Below are 26,318 nucleotides of genomic sequence, written 5' to 3' on the forward strand. Positions count from 1 at the left end.
TTTGTAAGAATATTTTTTACAGCAAATGTTACAGTGATGTAAGTGATTTTATAAATGGTTCATGAGTGCTTTAATAAATGTGGTAATTAGCAGTACATGGTGAAGGTGTGAGTTCTAGTTACCTTAGGGCACAAGTTATAGTTACATGAAATAAGTATTACTATAAAAGGTACATTTCTATGGTTTTGTATGTTTAGAATGTGAGCCTTACTATAACCTCCCTGTAACCTTTGTTTTTTAAGTGAATTTCCATGTTTTTTTCAATTCTGTTTCCTAACTAAAACGTCTCTGTAACCTTTGTTTTTTCAGTGAATTTCCATGGTTTTTTAACATAAAGTAATTTTAATTATTTACATTAAACCAACCCCTGCCACACATGGTGTTTCATTAAAAGCACATCTTAGGGCTAATTTCAAAGATAAGCTCCCCCAGTGTTCCTATTCCATGCAATAGTGCCATGGCATATAAAGACTGATTCTCCAGTGTCTAAGATCATAATTGTCTAGCATCCAAATTTACTCGATGTTTCTATTGAAATATCACCGCCTAATAGTACAAAAGAACCTTCTTTCAAAACTAAACCTGCATATTCTCTACATTGCTTTAGTTCAATAATACCAAAAAACTATTCTCACCAAAGCTATAGCACTGACACAATACTTCAAAGTGTGTTTCCCATGTTAATTCTCGTAGAATCTTTAGACACAACTACAGCACAAATTGCACCCAATTTGGCAGGAAGCTAGATCTTGGTGCGCAATTGTGCTTTCTGTGGTTTGGTGTAAATCCTCTCAGTAATTTTAGAGATGATAAAGGTTAAAAAATATAGATATCTAGGGGCATGAATCCTCTGTGGATCCAACAATCCCAGTGGTGACGACCACCGACCGGGGATTACAGCATAGAACTAGGGGGGCTGTGTCGATCCCTCGGCACCAGGGACCAACACTTGCCTGTGGCTATACTGAACATTTATATGGGGGGTCGCATGGACCCCCTGGGCCCTAGGGACCACAACCTCCCTCAGGCTTCATAATGAAAATTGTTGGGGGGCACATGGACCCCACCAGCCCCACGGATCAGAAACTTTCCGGGGCCAGTGTGACTTTTAAAAATATGGAGGGGGCCTATGCAACCCTCCTCCTGGAGCCATATCTGGCCCTGTGGGCCACTACCCTACAGGGCTGGCACCTACTTCTTTCCAACATGCCCATCCTCAGGAGGTAGCTGTTTGCTTATGCTTAGTGGGTGTAGTAACAGCTCCCATCAAGTAAAAGCAAACACTCTGCTTCCAGCTAGCGGGAGCTGTAAAAATGCTCCAGCTTGCTGGAAGTGGAGATTTTATCTCTTTCCCTGTTGGCAGACATGTATGTGGGAGCAATGCTGGCTCCTGCAAGAACCAGGGAGTCAGTTGGGACAGCAGGGGCCTTGAGGCTCTCCCTGTGGTCCCCCTTCCTGCCCTATTCATTGTACATTAATACGCAGGGCAGGATTCATTCTGGCACAAAGCTGATTCTAACAAAATTAAACCTCAATGAAAACCACATACAAATAAAAAACAAAGGTGCTCAAATTAAGCTCTACTTGTGTAAGGTACTAATCATCCTAACTTTTTGTGCATGACCAAGGCAAACCAAGTTTGTGTTATTTGCATTTCCACTGTGAAAAGTTATCTGTATACCTTGAAGGAGATGTTTGTCTCCTTGCTTTTTTCAAGTGCACTATCTCATGTAGTGACTTTCACAAGTCAGTTCTTTCTTGTCATCTGCTGCTGAGACCACAGATTGTGTTATCCCTTTTAAAAACTGCAAGTATGTAGAATGCCATAGAAGTCCTTCCCCATAACATTAGTGATATACAACTTCTTACCCTCATTTTCCAAGGAAGATGGAAAGCTTACTAAAAGGACCCCCTAAGGGCATTTCCCAGAGATTTTGGAATTATGAAATATGATCACATCTCCACCAAACAAAGAAGTACTTCATCAGTGCCATGAGGCAGGCCACAGGGCCAGGTCATAGGCCAGGCCTTGCAGTCAACTCCTGCTGCTCACACAGAAGGCTGCGCATGACACTAGGTTGGCAGGTTATAAAGGATTAGCTGAAGGGCCTGGCCGCAGGCCAGGTACTGTGGCCAATCCCTGCCATGCACAGCCAAAGGCCTGGAGTGGCACGGATGGGGTGGTTATAGGGGGTTGGCCGCAGAGACTTGCCATAGCAAGGCTCTGTGCCATCCCACACCACACAGGGCCAAAGGCCATACGTGGCATTGGTTGGATTAACGTAAAGTAATTACAGTTACGTTATGTTAAAAAAAAAAGAAATTCACTGAAAAAGCAAAGATTACAGGGACGTCATAGATAGGTTCTGGATTTACTCACACAAAACCATAGAAATTCAGCAGTTATAGTTATGGTTGTCTCAAGTAAATATAAATCATGTCCTAAGGTAACTAACTATAACGTGAGCCCTTGCCATGCCTGTTAATTACCCCAGATATTACAGCACTCATATAATCTTTTATAACATCATTAAAAATATCATTGTAACATTAGCAGTCAAATTTTTAAAGAGCAAACTGTGCATGGCTGGGGCACACGTTATAGCTGCCTTAAAGCATGAGTTATAGTTACTTGTGATTTAAGGGTAGGTCGCTCCCCCTGCCGCTGCAGCTCCTCCAGGTTCCTGAGTTCCTGAGACCCACCCCACAGTAAGTACCCCCCACCTCCCAGCCCCTCGTTCTTCCCCGCGCTACTCACCCTCTCTCCTGCTCCTGCTTCTTTTCCTCTTTCCTTCTTCTCTGTTCTTCCTCCTCGCTCCTCGTCTGTATTCTTCTTCTGTACTCCTCTTCTCCCCGTCTTCTCTCCTCTTCTCTTCTTCCTCATCTTCTGCTGTGGTATTCTGCACTCTGTTTCTTCAGTTTTTGTATCTCCCTCCGTGTTCTTCTGTGTTCTTCTGTGTTCCTCTGTCTTCTTCTGTCTTCCTCTGTCTTCTTCTGTCTTCCTCTGTGTTTTTCTGTCTTCCTCGGTGTTCTTCTGTCTCCCTCTGTGTTCTTCTGTATTCTTCTATGTTCTTCTGTCTTCCTCTGTCTTCTTCTGTCTTCCTCTGTCTTCTTCTGTCTTCCTCTGTGTTTTTCTGTCTTCCTCTGTGTTTTTCTGTCTTCCTCGGTGTTCTTCTGTCTCCCTCTGTGTTCTTCTGTATTCTTCTCTGTTCTTCTGTCTTCCTCTGTCTTCTTCTGTCTTCCTCTGTGTTCTTCTGTATTCTTCTCTGTTCTTCTGTACTCCTCTCTGTTCTTCTGTGTTCTTCTGTGTTCTTCTGTGTGTCTTCTGCTCTTCCGGTCTTCTGCTCTTCCGGTCTTCAGTCCTTCCGGTCTTCAGTCCTTCCGGTCTTCTGCTCTTCTGTTCTTCTTTTCTTCTGTTCTTCTTTTCTTCTTGTCTTCTTGTCTTCTGCCTTCGGCTCTTCTGCCTCCTCCGTCCTCTTCTCCCCGCGCCTGCCCTCCTGCTCCTGCCTCATCCCCCTCCCCCACTCGCATCCCCCCTCTATCACCCCTATCTAACCCGTTCACTTTCTACCTCCCTCACTCCTCCTATCTACCTATCTCTCCATCTCTCTATCCCACTATCCAACTCCCTCACTCTCCACCTCCTCCTATCTTCCTATCTCTCTATCTTTTTCCCTATCTATCGATTTCTCTATCTACCTTTTCTCTCTACCTATTTCTCTATCTCTCCCCCTCTCCCGCCACCCCCTCTATTACCTATCTTCCTATCCCCTCACTCTACCTCTCACCCTCACCCACCTCTACAACCCCCCTCCCCTATCTTCACAACCCTACACCTATCTTTCTCCCTAATCTCCTAAACCTCCTAACACTCTCCCCCCTCCACCCTTAAACCCCCGTCCCCCACCTCTTCTCACTCTACCTGTCCCCCCCCTCCCTCGCGCTTTCCCGCCGCGACCTCCTGCACGCCCCCGCCCCCCAGCTCCCATTCGCCCCCAGCTGACCCCTCCCCCCCCTCCTACCTCATATGGCGGCCGCTGCGCGACAGTGGTAGCGACCCTTGACCCAAGGGTAGGTCGCTCCCCCTGCCGCTGCAGCTCCTCCAGGTTCCTGAGTTCCTGAGACCCACCCCACAGTAAGTACCCCCCACCTCCCAGCCCCTCGTTCTGCCCCGCGCTACTCACCCTCTCTCCTGCTTCTTTTCCTCTTTCCTTCTTCTCTGTTCTTCCTCCTCGCTCCTCGTCTGTATTCTTCTTCTGTACTCCTCTTCTCCCCGTCTTCTCTCCTCTTCTCTTCTTCCTCATCTTCTGCTGTGGTATTCTGCACTCTGTTTCTTCGTTTTTTGTATCTCCCTCCGTGTTCTTCTGTGTTCTTCTGTGTTCCTCTGTCTTCTTCTGTCTTCCTCTGTCTTCTTCTGTCTTCTTCTGTGTTTTTCTGTCTTCCTCGGTGTTCTTCTGTCTCCCTCTGTGTTCTTCTGTATTCTTCTGTGTTCTTCTGTATTCTTCTGTGTTCTTCTGTCTTCCTCTGTCTTCTTCTGTCTTCCTCTGTCTTCTTCTGTCTTCCTCTGTGTTTTTCTGTCTTCCTCTGTGTTTTTCTGTCTTCCTCGGTGTTCTTCTGTCTCCCTCTGTGTTCTTCTGTATTCTTCTCTGTTCTTCTGTCTTCCTCTGTCTTCTTCTGTCTTCCTCTGTGTTCTTCTGTATTCTTCTCTGTTCTTCTGTACTCCTCTCTGTTCTTCTGTACTCCTCTCTGTTCTTCTGTGTTCTTCTGTGTTCTTCTGTGTGTCTTCTGCTCTTCCGGTCTTCTGCTCTTCCGGTCTTCTGCTCTTCCGGTCTTCAGTCCTTCCGGTCTTCTGCTCTTCTGTTCTTCTTTTCTTCTGTTCTTCTTTTCTTCTTGTCTTCTGCCTTCGGCTCTTCTGCCTCCTCCGTCCTCTTCTCCCCGCGCCTGCCCTCCTGCTCCTGCCTCATCCCCCTCCCCCACTCGCATCCCCACCTCTATCTCCCCTATCTAACCCGTTCACTTTCTACCTCCCTCACTCCTCCTATCTACCTATCTCTCCATCTCTCTATCCCACTATCCAACTCCCTCACTCTCCACCTCCTCCTATCTTCCTATCTCTCTATCTTTTTCCCTATCTATCGATTTCTCTATCTACCTTTTCTCTCTACCTATTTCTCTATCTCTCCCCCCTCCCGCCACCCCCTCTATTACCTATCTTCCTATCCCCTCACTCTACCTCTCACCCTCACCCACCTCTACAACCCCCCTCCCCTATCTTCACAACCCTACACCTATCTTTCTCCCTAATCTCCTAAACCTCCTAACACTCTCCCCCCTCCACCCTTAAACCCCCCTCCCCCAGCTCTTCTCACTCTACCTGTCCCCCCCTCCCTCGTGCTTTCCCGCCGCGACCTCCTGCACGCCCCCGCCCCCCAGCTTCCATTCGCCCCCAGCTGACCCCTCCCCCCCCTCCTACCTCATATGGCGGCCGCTGCGCGACCGCGCAGCGGGTGCGCCGCTGGCGTGCCGGAGGCGCGCCAGAGGCAAGCCCGTCTGCGCCCGTCCGTGCCTGGCCCGCGCCCAGCGCCATGACCCCTGGTCCCCAGCGCTCCCAAGCCCCGATGATCCGCTATGACCCCACCACCCTCCATGCCCTCAACCCAGGACGCTCCAACACCTGCTTCCAAGCTCACCCCAAACGCACCCATGGACCCTTCGCCTGCAACTCCTGCAAACGCATCTTCCACGACGCAACAACTACGACCACAAGCCCACGCGCCATCAACCACCTCAAGTGCATCCTAGTCAACGCTCACTCCGTTCACAAACACGCCGTTGAACTCTGGGACCTCCTAGACTCCACAGCACCGGACGTCGCCTTCATCACGGAGACCTGGATGAACGCCTCCTCTGCTCCAGACATCGCCACCGCCATCCCCGAAGGCTACAAGATCTCCAGGAAAGACCGCACCAACCAAGTAGGAGGAGGTATCGCCATTGTCTTCAAAGACTCCATCAGCGTCACCACCTCCACTGAAGACTCCCCTCTTGCCGCTGAACACCTGCATTTTCAGATTCGCACCGACCCGAGGACCACCCTCAGAGGATCCCTCGTCTACCGTCCTCCCGGACCTCGCGCCCCTTTCAGCGACACCATCGCCGACTTCATCTCCCCGCACGCCCTCGCCTCACCGGACTACATCCTCCTAGGCGACCTCAACTTCCATCTGGAACAAAACAACGACCCCAACACCACCACCCTGCTCGACAACCTCGCCAACCTCGGCCTCAAACAACTGGTGAACACTGCCACCCACATCGCCGGACATACACTCGACCCTATCTTCTCCGCCAGCAAACACGTCTTCTTCAGCCATGCCTCCGCCCTTCATTGGACCGACCACAGCTGCGTCCACTTCACATTCCGACGCGAGACCCGCCACCTCCGCACTCAACCCATCCCTCACCGACAGTGGAACAAGATCCCTGAAGAGCAACTCTTCGCCGCACTCGCCGCCAACCAACCCACCCTCACCACCGACCCCAACGTCGCAGCCCTCAACCTCACAAACTGGATCTCCAACTGCGCAGACAACCTTGCTCCCCTCAAACGCTCGCAGCGACAGAACAACACCAAGAAACCCTTCTGGTTCTCTGACACCCTCAAAGAATCAAAGAAAACTTGTCGCGCACTTGAGAAAGCCTGGCGCAAGGACCGCACCGCTGACAACATGACCGCCCTCAAGAACGCTACCCGCAAACACCACCACCTGATCCGCACTGCCAAAAGGAATTTTTTCACCGACAGACTGGACAAAAACAGCCACAACAGCAGAGAACTCTTCAGCATCGTCAAGGAGTTCTCCAACCCCAGCGCCAACGCCAACGCCGTCACGCCCTCACAGGATCTATGCGAATCCCTCGCCACTTTCTTCCATCGCAAGATCAGCGACCTCCACGACAGCTTCGGACACCAGACCCAACCTACCACCACCGAACCCACATCCCCGACCATCACCCTCAACAACTGGACCCACATCAGCACGGAAGAAACCAAATCCATCATGAACTCTATCCACTCCGGCGCCCCTTCGGACCCCTGCCCGCACTTCATCTTTAACAAAGCCGACAACATCATCGCCCCGCACCTCCAGACCGTCATCAACTCTTCTTTTTCTTCTGCTACCTTCCCCGAATGCTGGAAACACGCCGAAGTCAACACCCTACTAAAGAAACCTACGGCTGACCCGAGCGACCTGAAAAACTTCCGCCCCATCTCCCTTCTGCCTTTCCCAGCCAAAGTAATAGAGAAGACCGTCAACAAACAGCTGACCACCTTCCTGGAAGACAACAACCTGCTCGACCCCTCACAGACCGGATTCCGAACCAACCACAGCACTGAAACCGCCCTCATCTCAGTCACAGACGACATCAGAACCCTGATGGACAACGGTGAAACAGTCGCCCTCATTCTTCTCGACCTCTCGGCTGCCTTTGACACCGTCTGTCACCGCACCCTAATCACCCGCCTCCGCTCCACCGGGATCCAAGACCAGGCCCTGGACTGGATCGCCTCCTTCCTCGTAAACCGCTCCCAAAGAGTCTACCTCCCTCCGTTTCGCTCAGAACCCACTGAGATCATCTGCGGCGTACCTCAAGGCTCATCACTCAGCCCGACACTCTTCAATGTCTACATGAGCCCCCTCGCTAACATCGTACGCAAGCACGACATCATCATCACCTCCTACGCCGACGACACCCAACTTATACTCTCCCTCACCAAGGACCCCGCCAGCGCCAAGACCAACCTACAAGAGGGTATGAAGGACGTCGCAGATTGGATGAGGCTCAGCCGCCTAAAGCTGAACTCTGAAAAAACTGAAGTCCTCATCCTCGGCAACACCCCGTCCGCCTGGGACGACTCCTGGTGGCCCACGGCCCTCGGCACCGCACCGACCCCCGCAGACCATGCCCGCAACCTCGGCTTCATCTTGGACCCCTTTCTCACCATGACCAAGCAAGTCAACGCCGTGTCCTCCGCCTGCTTCCTCACCCTCCGCATGCTCCGCAAGATCTTCCGCTGGATCCCCGCCGACACCAGAAAAACCGCGACCCACGCCCTCGTCACGAGCCGCCTGGACTACGGCAACACCCTCTATGCTGGGACCACCGCCAAACTCCAAAATCGCCTGCAACGCATTCAAAACGCCTCAGCCCGCCTCATCCTCGAAGTACCCCGCAACAGCCACATCTCCGCACACCTGAGACACCTGCATTGGCTCCCAGTCAGCAAAAGGATCACCTTCCGACTTCTCACCCACGCACACAAAGCCCTCCACGACAAGGGACCGGAATACCTCAACAGACGCCTCAACTTCTACGTCCCCACCCGCCCCCTCCGCTCCTCTGGCCTCGCACTCGCCGCCATCCCTCGCATCCGACGCTCCACGGCGGGTGGGAGATCTTTCTCCTTCCTGGCGGCCAAGACCTGGAACTCCCTCCCCACCAGCCTCAGGACCACCCAGGACCACTCCGCTTTCCGGAGACTCCTAAAGACCTGGCTGTTCGAGCAGCGATAACCACCCCCTTTGTCCCTAGCACCTTGAGACCCGCACGGGTGAGTAGCGCGCTTTATAAATGCTAATGATTTGATTTTGATTTTGATTTACTTTCCAGTACAAAACCTTTTTTTGCCATGGAAAGTTGCTTAAAATAAAACAGATTTGTGCTTTTTGTGACTTCGCACTACCTTGTTTCAAAGGAGCATCACAAGTGGTACATGGCTACTCCCTCACTACCAGCCATGGTTATTGATACAAAAGCTCTATGTACCAACAATGGTAGACAGGGCTTTGCATCAAAAAATTACTCCTTCTTAAGGCAGATGTAAAATAGGAACTCTAAACTTTTCAAACTTTGCAAGTGTGCTACACAAAGAACACATTCAAAATGGAAAGATTTTAAAAATAAGTCTGAGCATAGGATTTTTTACTAGAATATAGGGCTACATGAAAGAAGCAATTTCCCTGTCACAAACGGCTTCAGGAGAATTAGGCCATTTGTGATGGGGATGTACAGAGCCCAAATTGCAATTTGATAACTTGCTATCGAACCGCAATTTGGGTTTTGCAATTCGGTAAGAAGTGGCATGTTGAGGGTGTCACTTCCTAGTACCAAATCAGAAAGGCATGTACAAATGTTTTGCATCTGAAATGCAGTGGCAAAACATTCACAGTTTACCACCAATATAAAGTTGGTGGTAACCCATACGCGATTGCAAAGGGGTCTCTAGTAGGACCCATTCCCCTTTGAGACTGGTTCGGAAAAATATTTTTTAAGAGCAGGCAATGGTCTCACAGATCACTGTCTACTCTTAAAAAATGAAACTTAATCATTTCTTTTTTCTTTTTAAATTCTTCCTTTTTCCTGTAAGATAAACAGGCTTGCAATAAATAAATAAAAAAGATTGCTTTGTTTAAAAGCAATCTCAGACATGGTGGTCTGCTTACCCTGGCATGCCACCATCCTTATGATGGCTGTGATTTCTAATTGGACACCAATTGCAACCTACCTCATTATAATTCATGAGGTAGGTTGATTTGTAACCCACTATGAGCCACAAATAAAACTCAAAAGGGTTTCATACATTTGAGATAGCGATTTCCTAATTGCGATTCATAGGAAAAGAGAATTAGGAAATCATTAATTCAAAACTTCGTACATGTGGCCCATAATCCTTCCAGTACAGAACCAATGCTAGTCATCACACACTCGCCATTGCACTATCGTGTAAAGGGGTGCACATGGCTCTGAGCAGCCTAAAGTAAATAAGATTTTTATTGTTTCTAGTTATTTAAAACATAACAATTTAGAAAGAAATGTAAAACAGGTAAAAAAGGAGAAAATTGATGGATTCAAAACTGACCTAATCAAAGTATACAATTGTCAGTTCAATGCGTCATGAAAGTGCTTATTCCTCACAACATTTCCAACCAAAAGTCAATAGTAAAATCACACCATGCTTCATGAAAATCCTTATTCCTTACAACTTTTCCAATCACTAATAAAATCACAATATATAAAATTAACTTTCAGTTAAAAAAAACACTGTTTGCCAACTCAATCCCTGAACAACATTCAGGCCAAGAGAGTAAAGTGCAATATGCTTTAAAATACTTGAAGGGTTTGTTGATGTTGCTGCATAAAAAAAGAGAGGGGATTTAGCAAATGGCACATAGATGATTTAGACATTGTGCCATAAGTCACCTTGTTTAAGCCTTTTCCTTACATCTTTGGTAACATCATTCATAATATCACTGTAACATTTTCAGCAGACATATTGATGAGAAAAGTGTGCTTGGCTGGGGCACGAGTTATAGTTACCTTAGAGCACTAGTTATAGTTACTTGAAATAACTAAATATAACTGCTGAATATCTATGGTTTTGTCAGTTTCAAATTACGAGCCTAACTATAATGTCCCTGTAAATAACCTTTGTTTTTTTGAGGGAATATATATATATATATATATATACACACACACATATATATATATATATATATATATATATATATATATATATATATAGATAAAGAATTTCCAAAGAGAAGACGCACGCTCAGGAATTCCAAAGCTGAAGTGTTTATTTAGCACACAACGCGTTTTGGCTGACAAGCAGCCTTGATCACGTGTATAGTTCAACCAATATACACCACTTTAAATACCCTCCAGGCATCGACATAGAAACAGGACTAAGTAATTTCTTCCTTTATACATATAAATATCGAAGTAAAATGGGTAATATAGGTAATAAAAAATGGGTAATATAAAAAGACTGGTTCAATTAAATAAATATATCTATATATACACAACCATATATCTCATTGGTGAATTATTATTTAACTAGATTACCACAAGAATGCTAGATGATAAAAGTACTATAAATATATATAAATATGATTATAGATTACGCATATCAATATAAATATAAGTTCCTTCAGGTTTTAAACCTAAGTAAACATTTTCCCGAATATGAATCATGACAATATTGACACCTTCTATGACATGGCAGTTCAAGGGTTGACGCATTTCCGACATCGAACATGGTTTAAACCTAGATGTAATAACAACATGACATACAAACAGAGTGAAACTATCAGATTATTAGCAGAATATGGTGATACCATTATCTGTCCGGCTGATAAGGGAGGAAATATAGTACTTTGGAAGAGACAAAGATATATTGATGAGGTTATGAGACAATTGAGTAACACACAATTCTACAGGGCTGTGACTAAAGATGTATATACGAACAGTATCACAGGAATTTGGAACCTCCTAACTGAGTGGAAGGATAAGGGCCTTCTGTTATGGGAAGAATATTGTTTCCTGAAAAAGTATTTTCCCAAGTTACCTTTACTATACATCCTCCCTAAAATTCACAAGGATAGAGATAACCCCCCAGGGAGACCTATAGTTTCCTCATGTGGCAATGTATTGGAAAATGTGTCCAAATATGTGGATTTTTTCCTGAGGGAATTTGTCATGAGTTTACCCTCTTATGTTAAAGACACTAAAGATTTTTTAGGCAAATTGGAAGGTATTATTTGGGAAGAGGATTTTTTACTTTTATCCTTAGATGTGAATTCTCTGTATACCATCATTGATCATGAGAAAGGCATACAAGCATGTAGACATTTTTTGCACACAAAGTCTCTAAGATATTTGGCACATACTGATATGATCATTGAAATGATAAAATATTGCCTGACTAACAATATTTTTCTATTTGATGGCAAGCTTTATAAACAAGTACTTGGGACTGCAATGGGAACCTGCTTTGCTCCCAGTTTTGCCTGTTTGTTCTTAGGTTTGTGGGAAGAAGAGATTTTTAAAGATGAAGACAAGTATCCAGAAATAAATCAGGCCACATTGTGGCTTAGGTATATTGATGACCTTTTCATAATTTGGAAAGGATCTGAAAGTGAGGCTATACGATTTATTGAGAAACTCAATGAAAATGATTGTAATATCAGATTAACATATAACATCAGCCGCTCTTCAATTGAATTTTTGGATACTAAAGTTAAAATCAAAGATAAGATGATGCACACTGAACTTTTTCGTAAAACTACAACAGGAAATAGTTTATTGCATGCTACCAGTGGACATCCTGATAAACTGAAATGGAGTATCCCTTATGGAGAACTATTGAGGGCTAAAAGAATCAGTAATACAGATGAGGCATTTGAACAAGAACAGAAAGATATGATAATAAGGTTTAAGCAAAGGGGCTACCAGGATTGGGTAATCAAAAAGGCTACAGAAAAAATCAAGAAAATAGAAAGAATCCAGACTCTCTTTGACAATACTATTAGAGTGGAAAATGAGAATAATGAAGACATCAGGTTGGTCTTAACCTATAATGAGGATACTACTCAGATTAAAAGGATTATTTCTAAACATTGGAATATCTTGAAGTGTGATCCTATTATTGGTAAAGAGATTCAGAATTGACCCTTGATTACTTATAGAAGAGGGCGTAATCTTCAAGATATGTTGAGATCAAATGATGTCACTTCTATTTCTCAAATAAAGGAACACAATTTACAGGGATTTTTTCCATGTGGCCCTTGTAAAGCATGCCGCAATAGTGTGACTAGGAAAGAGTACCCCACGAATAAACCAGGGATGAAGAGACAAATCAAGCAGTTTCTGACATGTAGTACTTCTTTTACTATTTATGCATTAGAATGTCCCTGTCATCTTTGGTATGTGGGTAGTACAAAACATGCAGTGAAGAAACGTATTCTTGAACATATGCGTGCTATTACATCAAAGGATCCACATTATCCTGTAGCTAGACATTTTCAGGATTTTCATAATTCTGATATTACTTTGTTATCCTAATTTGGTATTGAACATGTGCCATTACACCACAGAGGTGGTAATAGAGAGTTGACTTTACGCAAAAAGAATCCAAATATATAGTGGATTTAGAAACCAAGACACCGAGAGGATTGAATATTGGTGAAGAGCTTAATACCCACTTGTTTGACGACTAATATAATTAATTCAGTTAAATATAAGGAACTATAGTTGTTACATTTTATACTATACTATATATTCTATAGCACAAGTAGTAATAACTTATATTGTGAGCAGCAGTGATTTTCTAATTAGGTCCTTTTCTAATTTATTTGTTTTGATTATGTCTTTTCAGAATGGAGGGGTCCGGATGGATTCCTGATTCCTGATTTCACTAGTGCTTATTTTTTCACACGGTGTTATGTTTATTGGCTACACAGAAACAGTGATAAGTTTCTTCCTATAGCTTTGCTATGATTTTGTATGGAGAATGTTCTTGTAATTTTCCACGAAAAAGAAAAAATATTGCCATTGCTTAATAATTTGGGGGTATAGATTTATATGTAAAATATATAGAGTATGTGAATTTTACTGCCGTAAGTGGAAGGGAATTAAATTTAAATTTAAATATTGGCTCTGTTTAAAAAAAAAATATTTCTTTTATTATATGGAGATATATGAGCTGTACTTATATTTATATTGATATGCGTAATCTATAATCATATTTATATATATATTTATAGTGCTTTTATCATCTAGCATTCTTGTGGTAATCTAGTTAAATAATAATTCACCAATGAGATTTATGGTTGTATATATATAGATATAGTTATTTAATTGAACCAGTCTTTTTATATTACCCATTTTTTATTACCTATAGTACCCATTTTACTTCAATATTTATATGATATTTATATGTATAAAAGAAGAAATTACTTAGTCCTGTTTCTATGTCGATGCCTGGAGGGTATTTAAAGTGGTGTATATTGGTTGAACTATACACGTGATCAAGGCTGCTTGTCAGCCGAAACGCGTTGTGTGCTAAATAAACACTTCAGCTTTTGAATTCCTGAGCGTGCGTCTTCTCTTTGGAAATTCTGGATTTATGTAGAAAATTAACCGGAGTGCTCTGCCGGTTGTGACGCACCACCCCTCTAGGGCCGCTTGGAGTCCGGTAGTGAGCATAACTTTGTGGATATATATATATATATATATATATATATTACCTAATGGCAGTCGACCGCTAGGTAGTTTTAGCTCGGACCATGTTTACGTCGAAAAAAGCATTTTTTTACTTGTCTATATCTTTGGCACCTTTTGACAAATCTTCACAACATTTTCTGAAAAAATTGCCTGGTGATTCTTGTTGAGCACAGAAACTTTTGGGGTGATCATCAAGTGAGGGCAGAGAAAAAAGGAGGGGGGTCAAAAAAGTTACATTTCCCAGGTTAATTCACATAGGATTTTTATACACACCTACAGCCCAAACCACGAGATGGAATTACACTAAATGTGGCACAAAGCTAGCTTTTGGTACGCAAATGGTGCTTTTGCTTATTTTGATGTAAAACCATTCAGTAGTTTTTGAGAAATTAAAGGGAAAATACATTTGTATATCTGAGGTTGTGATTTTTTTGCGGCGGTTTCATGGTAATCGCATTAAATTTGCAAATGCGAGTGCCAACAGGAATGCTGCAATTCGCTAGCTGCAACCTGACAAAAAAGTTGCAGCCACAATTTTATGTAAAGGGAGAGGGTCCCTGGGGCTGAAAGTAAAAATGATAAGTGATCTGACCCCAGAGGTGTCATGCAGGAGTCTTTGTAGGTCAAAATATGACCTTTCAATGTTTTTTTTCATGGCTAGCGACATTCGTGAATACGTTGAGGTGCTCAGCATGGCCCTGTGTAACATTGCCATGAATACACGAATATTTCAGCAGTAAAAATAGTTGAGAGAGTTAGTTATACACTAACTAATTTATTCATTCATAGTAGCACTGAGAAATTCATGTAACAGTCACAGACCCACTCAGACACTGATGCACTCACTCGCGGACCCAGTCAGGACCTGATGCACCCTCTCACATATCCCCTAACACCACAACGCACCCATTTGCATATCCAGTGACACTGTTATGCACAAATTCACATACCCAGTGACACCCTCATGTACCTATTCATAGATATTCTGATACCCTGATGCACCAACTCAGCGACCTAATGTCACACTCATGCACCCATTCGGAGATCCACTTACACCCTGATGAACCCATTCACAGACTCAGTGACACCATGATGGATGCATTCACAGAACCAGTCACAATGTGATGCACCCATTTATAGATCTACTTAGACCCTAATGCATCCATTTGCAGACCTAGGGACACCCTCATGCACCTATTCACAGATCCTTTCACATCCTGATGCAGCCATTCGCAGATCCACTTACAGTCTCATACAACCATTGACAGTCCCAGTCACATCCTCATGCACCCATTCATAGATGCTGTCACACCCTGTTGCACCTATTCACAGATCCTCTGACACCATGATGCACTGAGTTGCAGACCAAGTAACACTCTCACGCAACCATGCAAATATCCACTCAAACCCTGATGCACTCATTTGCAGAGCCAGTGATTCCCTCATGCTCCCATTCACAGACCCGGTCACACCCTGATGCATCCATTCACAAACCCAGGCGCACTCTAATGCCCCTATTCACAGACCCAACCACACTGTCCTGCACCTATTTACAGATCATCTGACAGCCTGACACACCAATCGCAGACCTGGTCACACCCTCACACACCCATTCACATATCCACTCACATCCTGACGCACTCATTTGCAGACCCAGGGATACCCTCATGCCCCCGTTCACAGGCCCTGTCACAGCCTAATACACCCATTAATAAATCCTCCCACACCCTGATGCACCTATTCAATGACCCAATCACACCATCATACACCCATTTGCAGATCCACTCACACCCTGATGCACCCATTCACAGATCCAGTCATACTCTAATGCACCTACTCACAGACGCAGTCACACTCTCATGCATCTATTCATACAGCTACTTACACCCTGACGCACCTATTTGGAGCCCAGTCACACCCTCATGCACCAATTCACAGACCCAGTCTCATCCTCGTGCACCCATTCACAGATCCTCTTGCACTGTGAAACACCCATTTAGAGACCCAGTTACTCTCTGATGCACCCAATCACAGATCCAGTCACACACTCATGTCCCCTTCATAGATCCTCTCACACCTTTATTCAGCCATTTCCAGACTCAATCATACCCTCATACCCCATTGAGAGACACAGTCACACTCTCATGCACCCATTCACAGACCCAGTCACACCCTTGTGCACCCATTCATAGATCCTCTTAAACTGTGACACACCCATTCACAGGCCCAGTAACACTCTCATGCACCCATTCATAGACTCAGTCACACACTCATGAACCCATTCATAGATCCTCTGACACATTTATGCTCCCATTTGCATACAAAGTTGTACCCTTATACCCCCATTCACAGACCCAGGAATACCCTCATGCACCAATTCATACATCCACTGACATCCTTATCCATCTATTGAGAGACCCAGTCACACCCTCATGCCCACATTCATATACCCATTGATACCCTGCTGCACCCATTTGCAGACCCAGTCACACCTTTATGCACCCATTCACAGACCCAATAACATCCTCATGTATCCATGTTAAACCCTCCTTTATACATCCACTGACATATTGACGCACCCATTCACACACCCAGACTGAAAGACTTATTGAAATTTGGATATAGGAAGTGACACAGAAACTGATATATATGTTTGTGGACTTATTTTGAAAATAATCTTTGGTGTCTAATAGTGAAAATTGCTTATATATATACTTATGAATTTTGAATGTGTTGGTGTGCATTGAAAGCCGGCTTTTGTTTTGCGTTTTCGTGGCATTTTCACGGATGTCGCGATGTCGCCGCAAATATTTTTACATTTTTCAAAAACTATTTATAGAGTGAATTGACAAGTATTTTGGGCAATAGAGGTTCCTGACAAGAGCCTTTGTGTTCAATGTTAGTATGTGATAGTTACATGTAAGACCAGATTCAGAGTTTCAGGTTGGAAAGAAAAATTCTGGTGCCTTCATCTGTGAAGTGGACACCGTCACTTCTATATATGCCATGCATGTCAAAGCGCAGATTGTTATTGTATATACACTCCACAATATAGTCTCTAAGGAATGCAGAAACAGGTTTATTTATATTTTTTCTGGTTTTCTCAATCTGTGGACAAAATTCAGCAGACCACTTCCTTTTCTGTCTTAGGCATATGTTGGAGTACACCAAAACAGTGAGAGGGAAAAGTGTCAGTTGGGAAAAGGTACCTGTTAGACTTAACAGCCTTAGGGTGGTCACCCCTAACTTTTTGCCTGCCTCCCTCCACTTTTTGGACACTGTTTTGGCTGGTTTTAGGACTCTGTGCACTTTACCACTGCTAACCAGTGCTAAAGTGCATATGCTGTCTCCCTTAAAGCATGGTGACATTGGTTAATACCCAATTGGCTTATTTAATCTACTTGTAAGTCCCCAGTAAAGTGCACTACATGTGCCAGGGCCTGTAGATTAAATGCTACTGAGGGGCCACCCACCCACCTAAGTAGCCCCTTAACCATGCCTCAGGCCTGCCATTGCACGGCCTGTGTGTGCAGTTTCACTGCCACTTCGACTTGGCATTTAAAAGTACTTGCCAAGCCTTAAACTCCACTTTTTCTACATATGTCACCCCTAAGGTAGGCCCTAAGTAACCCCTAGGGCAGGGTGCTATGTAGATAAAAGGCAGGACATGTACCTGTGCACTTTATATGGCCTGCTCCTTTCACAGGCTAACATTAGGGCTACCGTTGTATACTGTTTGAGTGGTAGATTCTGATCTGAAAGGAGTAACACAGTCATATTTAGTATGGCCAGAATGGTAATACAAAATCCTGCTGACTGGGGAAGTTGGATTTAATATTACTATTTTAGAAATGGCACTTTTGAAAAGTGAGCATTTCTCTGCACTTAAATCCTTCTGTGTCTTACAATCCACGTCTCACTATGTTACTTGACAGCTTCCTTGTGCATTTAACTCAGACAACCCCAAACACAGGATGCTCAGTCACACCTGCACACATCTGCATACTGAATGGGTCTTTCTGGGCTGGGAGGGTGGAGGGCCTGACACTTTTATGTCAAAGGACAGTGGCCTTCCCTCACACAATGGACTGCCTAACCCTCTACTGGGACCCTGGCAGACAGGATGAAACTGAAAGGGGACCTTGTGCACTTCTAAGCCACTCTTTGAAGTCTCCCCCACTTCAAAGGCACATTTGGGTATTTAAACAGGGCCTCTGACCCTACCAACTCAGACACCTCTGGACAATATACCACTGGTGAAGAAACTCTGAGCCATACCCTGCAACCTGCCAAGAGGAACTGTCTGGCTGTGCAAAGGACTCTCCTGACTGCTTTTCTGCAAAGGACTGCTGCCCTGCTGTTGCCCTGCTGCCTTGCTGCCCTCTGGCTCTGCTGAGAAGTGCTCTCCAAGGGCTTGGATAGAGCTTGCCTCCTGTTCCTTGAAATCTCAAGACCAAAAAGACTTCATCCTGCAAAGAACTCCTTGTGCAGTGAAAATTGGACGCACAGCCTGCCAGAAACTATGCACAGCCTGCATCGCTGTGAGAAAATCACTGCACGCCAAACCGGAACAACGCAGCCTGGCTCCCCGGGAGGAGATCAACGCAGTGCTAGCATTGCGACCGGAACTTCGACGCACGGCACAATGGATCTATGCAAAGCCGAGCCGGAACGATGCAGCCCGACTTCCTGCAAGACGAATCGACGCAGCACCTGCAGTGTGGCAGAAATTTCCACACATCACCCACCGGATCGACGCAGCTCCTGTAACTTCATCCTGCATGCCCAGAATTTGAACGCAAACCAGGTACTTTGTGCTTGCAAGAGACACTTGTTGCATTTTAAAGACTAAAGACTCTTTTTGTCATTCTCTGAATTGATATTTCAACTTGTACTTATCAAATCTTGATCGTTTGACCTGCATTTATCCAGATAAATATTCTATATTTTTCTAAACACTGAGAGGTGTATTTTTGTGGTGCTATACTGTGTTATTGGATGATTTATTGAACACATACTTTACACATTGCCTTCTATGTTAAGCCTGACTGCTCAGTGCCAAGCTACCAGAGGGAGGGCACAGGAATATTTGGCTTGTGTGTGACTTACCCTGACTAGAGTGAGGGTCCTTGCTTGGACAGGGGGTAACCTGACTGCCAACCAAATACCCCATTTCTAACACTGGTGATCAACGATGAGGATAGAACTTGTATTTGTGCTGTGACATACAATAGCTAAGTGTACACTACCTACCCACAGTTGAAGGTCAACTTGAATCTTTTTCTTTTTTCTTTTTTCGTTTCTGCCTGACAGTTTTAACTGAATCCTCATTCAACATGTCTCTGACTGGGTCCCAAGCAGGAGCTGAAGATTTTGACCTAGCCAAGCTGGATACATAGACTGTTAAACAGTTGAAGGGGTTCTGCAGGGGGGTCGGAGTACCTACCCAGGGTGCCTCCAAAAAGGAGGAATACCAAAAGGCGGTGAGGGCCTGGGCAGAAGCCTATTCAGATGAGAATGTTGATGAAGACGGTCCGGAGGATGGCCCGCCAGAGGATATTTTTCCAGTAATGGGGGATGTTACCCCTGGAATTGTGTCCCCTAGTAAATCAGGGAGCAGTGTCTCTAGCCCTGGCCTGATTGCAGAGGAAAGGAGGGAGGAGAAAGAACTTCAACTACAAATGGCAAAGTTAAACATGGAAGCAGAAGAAAGGAAAGCAGAGAGAGAGGCTGAGAGAGCCTTGGCAGAAAAGAAACTTTTGTTGGCTCAGGAACTGAGTCTCAAGGAGCTGGATATTAAGTCGAGGCAGTCTGAGTCCAGCAGTGATGGTGGCAGCATACATGCAGGGCCTGTTGGGGAAAGAAAGGTTTGTATACCCAAAAATGTAGTGCCAAGTTATGTGGTGGGAGATGACATTGACAAGTGGTTGGCTGCTTATAAAGTTGCACTAAGGGCTCATGGAGTCTCTGAGGAGCAATGGGGGGCAGCCTTGTGGTGGTATGTGCCAGTAGTGGGGATGGACACACTCCTTGCACTGGATCCTAAAGATCAAAACAGATACACACTCATGAAAACTGCTTTGCTTGCCAAGTTTGGGCAGACACCTGAGAAGTACCGTCAGAGGTTCAGGGACAGCACCAAACTCTCCACACAGAACTGGGTAGACTTCAGGCACTGAATGAATGGGTGCAGATCCAGATAAATATTCTATATTTCAGCCTATATATAAGTTAAGCCTGACTGCTCATTGCCAAGCTACCAGAGGGTGGGCACAGGATAATTTGGATTGGGTGTGACTTACTCTGACTAGAGTCAGGGTCCTTGTTTGGACAGGGGGTAACCTGACTGCCAACCAAAGACCCCATATATAACAGTACCCTTCATTAGGATTTCCAATTCTACCCCAGTAAATGTGACCAGGCCTTTACCTCTGCAGTGCACAATCATGAGGTCAAGAGGTTGAGAATCTCTAACACTTTCAACCAAAGGGAGCAATTGATTCCACTTTAACATTGTCTGTCCAATTCAATTAATGTCCACACTAGGCAACCCCAAGTGCCTGTCAACACCACTCTTTCTAGCAGCCTCCCTAGCCCAAAACACATAGCTGTGTCCATTAATTCACACTCTAACCATTTTGAGGTAAGGCAGTAGTAGCAGTCATGAGAAGTCATGAGCTGAATGAGGTAGTGTTGGGAATGGCAGTTAAAATGGAGGTGTGTTCCTGGTTTGAAACAAAATATATATTTGACCGGGTACTGTGAGTGGGTAGGTGAGTGAAAATAGGTGGTTTCTTTAAAGGAAAAGTAACTCATTTTTTGATTTGACTGTAGTAAAAATAAAAAAATTGCAATGCAGACTTACATATGGTGTTTAATCTGTACAGTAAACCACACCTGCTACATCTCATTTTGTAACAAGTGTGCCCCTTCTACAATTTCTACAATATGTAAGCTTTACTTTATCTACCTATCACCATATGTCATGTCTCAATCAATCTATCCTCCCACTCTGACTCATCCCAAACCCATTCTACTACTTTCATCTCCAAAATAACCCTGCCTAAGCCATTCCCTCCTCTTCTACATCTAGCTCACCCAAAACTCAGTTTACTACCATGATCTCCCAAACAACCCTACTAAATTCTCACCCATGTATCTCATCTTTGACTCATCCAAAACCCCTCCTGCTACTATGATCTCCCTAATCCTTTCCACAGAGACTTCCCTCCTCCATCTCTCCTTTACTCATCCCAAGCTTTTTCCGTTTACTATAAACTCCCAATTAACACTTCTGGATTCTTCACTCCTCTATCCCTCCATTACTATAGTCAATCCAACTAACAAACTCACATACCCTCTGCTCAAACTAACTCATAATAATACTAAAACTGTACTCATATTTCCTTATACTAATCCACCACTAATTCATCTTGGGTTCCGGAGTAGCGTGCTACTCACCGAAAAGTGCTTCAACGCTTCGTCAGGGGAAGTAAGCACCACATAAATACTATTACAATACAATTACAAAACAATACAACATGCTGCAAACTTGTGACCTACTGCTTGTAGTGAGTTGCTCTGGACACTGTGCTGAGTGTACTGTGGGAAGGATCTTAAAAAGAGAGTTCTCTCTTAGTAAAAATGTAATGGGTTTGCACTCATTATTCTGTCATAAGGGTGTACATTCCTAAGAGGCATTGCTAATGATGAATAGAATACTGTTGAAGTAATAAAACTACCAAGCGATTAGCGCGATTAAGGATAAAAAGCATACCATACTGGGCTTCTTCAGAAAAGTGCATGAAAGGGGTGACATATACTAACCATTTAGAATGGGCTCACAAAAGTAGATAAAGAAAGGTTTGTTTTTATTGGCTTTCATCTCCATTATCACACAGTGCAAAGTTGAAAAGTTTGCCATTTATGGTTGCTAGGTGTAAGAGTGCTCTCCCATTCTTTTGCTTAGTTTTGACAACTGCTGAGAGAAAAGTATCTATCTGATAAAAACAAAAAAAAATCAACAATTTCAGTTTTCGCAGGCATAATGTAGCACAAAGGGTTAGAAAGTGGCGCAATGCATACATTGCGCCACTTTGGAAATAGGGCGCTGCATTCTTGGCCTTCTAATGCCATATTAGCGGAAAAATATGATTCTAATGTGGCATCAGAATGTCACAAGCCCCTCTTAAATCTGGGCCCTGTTGATTAAATTAATAGTGATTTATATGTGTACTACTAAACTCCTAAATATAAACATGTACTGTTTGAACAGGAGTCAGGTTTTATTGTGCTGACTCTGTTTATGAGACAGTAATGCCAGATTGTTATAGTATGCACAAGCTATTAGTAAAGTACCTATTCTATGTTGTAATAGATATAATTCATTTCAGTGATATGACGTATGTATGTCAAAGTATAGAGCAATGTGTTTAGGTGAATAAAAAACGTACTTTTCAGTTTTAGAAACGTACTCATGCAATTGCAGAGCCCTAGGCCAAGCACTATATAAAGTATACCAGTCACTAAATAACTGATATTACTATTTCTACAGCATAGATCCTGTGTGTCAGTCACTGAGAGAACGAGAGAGAATGTTTTTTTAGTCACTGACATATTCTCAAATAATTTTTATATGCAGCACTATCTGAGGCAATTGTAGACTTACTACATTCCTCTGTATTCGCCAACACAGGCAGAGAACTTTTAAGTGCAAATATGTCACCTATGTGATATATTGTAGGTGTCTCATGGAGCATGGTTCATTGTGCTTCAGTTATTAGGAAACATACTTCTTAATTTTACAAGCTTAGTTCACCAGTTTCAAACCCCTAAGCAAGCACTAGATAGAGTAAACTGACATTCATGTTTCCAAAGCATGGATTGTGTGTCTGAGCTAGTGACAGAGAAACACAGACACTTCTGCATTCACTGACATACTCAGACAGCACTTATATATGCAGCAATATCAAAGGCAATTGCACACACACACTGACATACGTCTGCATTCTCTAGCATAGGTACTGAGGTTCAGGCAGATATTTAGAGGTTTACAGAGGAGTACTGGTACTAAAAGAGGTAGTATATACTGCAGATGTACTAAAATATCTAATGGTGCTACTAGAGGTAGACACCTGCATTCACTCAAAATATGGCCAAGTACTCACACAATCTAATAATGGATGCAGAGAAATACTGCTTTAATGCATGGATGGTGCCTAGTAGTGCAGAGTTTCTCTGTGCTGTCATTGGTGACTGAAATTAGGATGTACGACCCCTTTCTGAACTCTGAAACTCAGGTTTAAGTGCTAATATGTGACCTCTCTGATATGTTGTAGGTATGCCATGAACCATGGTGCATTGTGCTTCATTGATGAATAAGCATACTTTTCAGTTTAAAAACTTAGGCCCTCATTACAACCCTGGCGGTAAATGCCGCTTACCGCCGTGCAGAAGACCCCCAACATACCGCTGCGTCCGCGGAATTCTGCTACAGCTATTACGACCCACAGCTCGGAATCCGCCATAATCCAGACACCCACACAAGTCCGCCACACCAAAGGTCAGTGATAAACTGGTGATAACAAAACCTCCACGGTCACGCCAACAGGACTACGCCCACACTATCACGACCCACAAATCCACGTGGGGGTCTTTCAACCGCGGTATTCCATTGGCGGTACACACCGCCGCGCTCAAAATACACACACATTTACAAAACACAACCACATTGGACAATTCAAAATACACACACCTGACACATATACACACACCACACCCACACACCCAATCCAATATAAAGCACACACCCACATCACCCACAAACCCTTACTACCAGATTTCTGAAACCACGCCAGAGAGAGACACCACCATAAACAACACCAGCATCCACAGACACACAACACCATCACTTACACAACATCCACGCACCTCAAACAACACACACCAACACATCCCCTCACACATCACAATACACACCACCTCACACATCACCCACACCACATCATGGCACCTCAACAACACCCCAGGTTCTCTGAGGAGGAGCTCAGGGTCATGGTGGAGGAAATCATCCGGGTAGAGCCACAGCTATTCAGATCACAGGTGCAGCACACCTCCATTGCAAGGAAGATGGAGCTATGGCGCAGAATTGTCGACAGGGTAAACACAGTGGGACTGCATCCAAGAACTAGGGATGACATCAGGAAGAGGTGGAACGACCTACAGGGGAAGGTACGTTCCGTGGTCTCCAGATACCAGATTGCTGTACAGAGGACTGGCGGTGGACCCCCACCTCCTCCCCCACAACTAACAACATGGGAGGAGTAGGCCTTGGCAATACTGCATCCTGAGGGCCTCGCAGGAGTAGCAGGAGGACTGGAATCTGGTAAGTCAAATCTTTACTGCCTCATCCCCCCCTACCTGCATGCCATCACATACTCCCACCCTCACCCTCACCCCCATCACTTCAACACCTCACGTATGCCCCACTATCACACCCACCCATCCCAATACCAAGCCCTGCATGAAACACCAAAGCAGGGACACCCATCACCAAAGCATGTCCACTACAGATACCCACACAGACCCCACACAAGGACCAAGACAATGTATTTCAGCAGGGCAGACAACACTCTGGACAACACGTTAGAGAACATTGACTGGGACATCCCTGATGCAATGGCCGCTGTTGTTTGAAAGGAACCACTTGCCAAGAAATGGAGTACTGACAGGACCTGCACTAGAGGGGGGATTCCTGTGGAATGGCGGATAAATGACATCAGGTCTGGCTCCAACTGGGCACACAGTTCATGGATTGTGGCACGATCAAGTCTGTAGATGACTATTATGTGTCTCTCTTCCATTGTCAACAGGTCCACCAGAGGTCTGTACACCGGAGGATGCCGCCATCTCATCACCTGCCCCAGCAGACGTGACCTATGGACGAGAACAGCGAGCATAGAGTCAGCCAACACTGAGGTATCACAAAATGTCATTTGCACACATTTATTAATCCGCAATGTGCCTGTAACTGTGTGTATTCAAGGCCTACATTGGTGTGACGCAGTTAATATTAATACCATGTGGCCCCCTGAAATGGCGGCTTCCTGACCTGTATGGTGGGACAAGGGGATATGAGGTAACTGCGCTGGCGTTGTACACTGTTGCGGTGGGCGGTCGAAGACCGCGGCGCAATCCAGCATTGGTTAACATGGGTCCCTATGGGTCCGAGGAGTCAATGACCAAGTACGCCGGCGATGACGGTACGCACCGTCGCAGACGTGACTGCCATTTTCTGTCTGTTCACTCACTTGATACCTGACCTTCAACAGGAGAGGACCTACACTGCAAGTGCTGCTGAGACCTGTGTCTGGAAGCGACGATGGCTCATGTGTATGGGGAAAGGGCCCCTGCCTTCACTTCGGAGGAGCTGGAGAAACTAGTGGATGGGGTCCTCCCCCAGTACACACAACTGTACGGTCCTCCAGACAAACAGGTGAGTACACTGTGAGCATGCTGCATGGGCAATGCCTGTTTGGAGTGGTGTTGATGGAAGATAAATGGGGGGGGGGCTGAGGCCTGCATGTGCGGACGGTGAGTGTATGTGCGTCAGGACAAGGGTGGGAACGTGGGTCAATGAGTACGACGGTCCGGACGGGTAATGATTTTCCTTTCCCCCTGTACTATTCCTCTAGGTCAGCGCCCACCAGAAGAAGGCTATTTGGCGTGCCATCGCCAATGACGTCCGGACCCTGGGGGTCCACCACAGATGGAGCACCCACTGCCGGAAAAGATGGGAGGACCTGCGGCACTGGAGCAAGAAGACGGCAGAGGCCCAGCTGGGGATGGCCTCCCAACGTGGGAGGGGTGCCCGTCACACCATGACCCCCTTGATGTTACAGATCCTGGCAGTGGCATATCCGGAGTTGGATGGGTGCTTGAGGGCATCACAGCAGCCACAAGGGGGTGAGTACACTCTCATCCAGCTGACTCTGCACACATTACGAGGTGTCTGGGTGGGGGAGGTGGGCTGTGGGTTCCCCTAGACCAGGGCGATCTTGGTAGGCAAGGTCCCTTGTGAGGCAGGCTCTGTGGAACCCCAACCCCACTAGTGATTAGTGCCATCTACACCTAGTCAGGCTCCTGTGACTTTCAGGTGTGCAGCAATCGGACGTAGGCCTTGTACCCCATGGGCATGTGGTTAATCTAGGAACTATAAGTGCATGGCGTACTGCAGAGGGCTGCTGTGTCTG

Source organism: Pleurodeles waltl, chromosome 5 (assembly GCF_031143425.1).
Source record: "Pleurodeles waltl isolate 20211129_DDA chromosome 5, aPleWal1.hap1.20221129, whole genome shotgun sequence".
Taxonomy (NCBI): Eukaryota; Metazoa; Chordata; class Amphibia; order Caudata; family Salamandridae; genus Pleurodeles; species Pleurodeles waltl.